This window comes from Nicotiana sylvestris, chromosome 6, assembly GCF_000393655.2.
Source record: "Nicotiana sylvestris chromosome 6, ASM39365v2, whole genome shotgun sequence".
Classification (NCBI taxonomy): Eukaryota; Viridiplantae; Streptophyta; class Magnoliopsida; order Solanales; family Solanaceae; genus Nicotiana; species Nicotiana sylvestris.
In genome coordinates, this window is record NC_091062.1 from 35,838,163 (window position 1) to 35,841,416 (window position 3,254).

Below are 3,254 nucleotides of genomic sequence, written 5' to 3' on the forward strand. Positions count from 1 at the left end.
TACCGTTTGTGAGGGTTTCTTGAGCTTCCCTCCTTCGTGCACTAGTTCGATCATGTGGGCTTCATGGTGTGCCGGCAACGGGTTCTGATTGATGTTAGGTGCCTCCGGCTCCTGGACCTCGATTCTATTTGTGTCAATAAGATCTTGTACGACAGTCTTCAACTTCCAACACTTCTCAGTATCATGCCCGGGAGCCCCCGAACAATATTCACAGCTTACCGAGTGGTCCAGATTTTTGGGAAGGGGATTTGGTAATTTGGGCTCCACAGGACTCAATAGGCCTAACTGCCTCAATTTGTGGAACAGAGTAGTATAGGTTTCTCCCAGCGGAATGAATGTTCTCTGCCTCTGCACCCTTTTATTCCTGAAAGTCTGATTCCCACGGAAACCTGGTCCCGAAGGATTCCTGTAGGCCCTTGGTGGTGGATATGTGTTTTGTGGAGGTGGATATGTATTCTGGGGAGCCAGCACACGCCATTGCGGGCGAGCCGGAGACTGGGTGTAAGTTTGGGCGTGATGGACAGAGAAATGTGTCTCTTGTGGTGGGTAGTAGGGTTGTGGAGGGCCTTATGGAATGTGTGGGTGATTTGAGTGATGGGGTCTAGGTTGGTAGTGAGGGGGGGACCTCTGGATCTGGATCAAGTACCTGCCTCGACTGTTGCGACATCTTCCCTTTTCTTCTTTCCGAGCGCACCTCCCGTGTTGCTCTGGATGGCCTGAGTGGTTACTTTAATCGCCGAATAGCTCAGGATTTTGTTGGACTTAAGTCCCTCTTCAATCATACCGCCCATTTTTACTACTTCGTTAAAAGACTTGCCAACTGACGTCACCAGGTGACCGAAGTAAATTGGCTCCAGAGTCTGCAGAAAGTGGTCCACCATTTCCCCCTCTCTCATCGGAGGATCGACTCTTGTTGCCTGCTCTCTCCAGCGGAATCCAACTTCTCGGAAGCTTTCCCCGGGCTTCTTCTCAAGTTTCAACAATGTGAGACGGTCGGGGACGATCTCAAGGTTGTACTGGAAGTGGCCTGCAAAGGCTTGTGCCATATCGTCCCAGGTGTACCACCTGCTAGGATCCTGTCTTGTGTACCATTCCAGTGCAGACTCGCTTAGACTTTGACCAAAATGAGCTATCAACAACTCATCTTTTCCCCCGGCCCCTCTCATCTTACTGCAAAAACCTCGCAGATGTGCCATTGGATCATCGTGCCCCTCGTATAGATCAAACTTTGGCATCTTGAACCCTGCCGGCAATTGAATGTCGGGGAATGGGCACAGATCTTTGTAGGCCACACTGACTTGGTTGCCTAACCCATGAATATTCCTGAAGGACTGCTCCAAGCTTTTAAACTTTCGGAGCATTTCGTCTTGCTATGGGATCTTAGCCGTCTTTTCAGTCTCTACTGGGATCTCGAAGTGAGTGTTATAAGTATGAGGCTCGGGTGCTTTGAAGGTTGGTTCAGGAGGGCAATATTGGTTATCGTGAGCCTGAAACAATGGCTCGTTGGATGATCTTTGCAGCGTGGCTGGTGGGGGTGCTATGAAAACAGGAACATTTGGTGGAGGAGGGTTCTGATTGGGTTGTGAAGCTTGGGGATCATAGGTATTTCTTCCCTGATAGTAGTGGTGACTGGGTAAGCTTGTCGAAGGACCGGGGGAGGGTATTCCGGCGTGTGTCCTGGTGGGAGAGTGGGAGTAACGGGAGGGCCAGGCACCTTTTGTACCCTAGCTAAGGCCAACTGCATTTCTTTCATCTCCTGTCTCATCTTATCCATTTCCTCCTTCAGCATTTGATTCTCCGTCCTTTCATCCTCGACACATTGGTCTGAACTAGTCATGCTTTTTAGTATGGGCCTTTTTTATCTTGTTTGGTAATGGTAATCTGCCAGAACGTTCTAACAAACTAACTGGTTCGAAATCTCTGGAAATCAACAAACTTGTTAGCGTTAGAGTATAACAGATATTGCAATTTCACGTTGGGGGGATACAATGTTCCTAGGCAGTTTAACCATTTCTAACATGTCTTTGCTTTGACCGCATGCGTCATTCCGGCTTACTTTGTTTCTGCCTCGTTTAAGTGTTTCTGAAACTTTCTTTATCTCTCTTTTTATTTCTTTCTTTTCCTTTCTTTTATTCACTTTGCCTTTTCTCTTTTTCTTTTAGTGGTGGTCGAATCTTATGTGGATTGCCTACGTATTATTTCCCCGCATGAATCAGACCGAGCGTAGTTCTGCCACAAGTGCGGAAAATAAAGACACCATTTTTGGAGTTTTCAACCTTTACTAGCAAAACGTTTTATTACAAGGCAAAACCTTTTTGAAAGGAAATTGACAGACTTGATACAGACTACAGACTTTATGCCAAAAGGGAAATACAAACTCCGACGGACAACAGACTCTGAAGACAAGGAAAATACAGACTCAAACTATGAATGTTTCAGAGTTTTGAATTTTGGCGCCCGCGGGGCGTCGTTCGGCCTCGTTGCGGGCTTTGGTGCAAGGACCCTTTGCAGATCTTTCAAATCTTCCATGATCCGGTGGACATAAATCATTGTTGAAGCAAAGAAGGTGGTACGGGACATATCCTCACAAGCTAGGCACTTTATGGTGATGTAGTGCCCGATATCGTCGATTCTTCCCTTGATTCTGTCCCTTTCCATAAGCAATCGCTCTATTTGTTGATTCCGCGTCCCCAGCATTTGCGCGTTGTAAAGGAGTTGATCCTGAAACTCATTCATCTGTTTCTCCATTCGGGCCATTAGATCATAGTAGCGCTTCCTATCTGCTCTGGCATCTCGGGCTTGTCTGAAGATCCGCTCTTTGAGAGTGGATATTGTTTCTCTCAATATGGCGATGTTCCTTTCGTAGTCCCTCTTCATTTGTTGCATAGACCGGGCTCGCTCTTCTACCTTCTTTATCCATTTCACCTGGATTCTCACTAGACCAGCTTTAGATTTTTCCAGATCTTCTTGATACTCGAGGACTTTCTTCTTTAGACCGTTTATGAGCCTTTCATCGGCCCGGCTTCTCTTCAGGTTTCTGGTAGCTATTTTCATTTCCTGGATTTGAGCTTCGAGGACCTCGTTTTCCTGAGCTAGTTTTCTCTTGTCTCCCTCATCTGCAGCGATATGCAAATCTTTCTCAAATTTCAAATCTATAACTTGTTTCTCCAACTTGCATACTGCAACCTTGTACTCGTGCTTTTTAGCTAACCAATCTCACTGTTCTTGCGATGCCTTGACGAATTCCTGGAGAT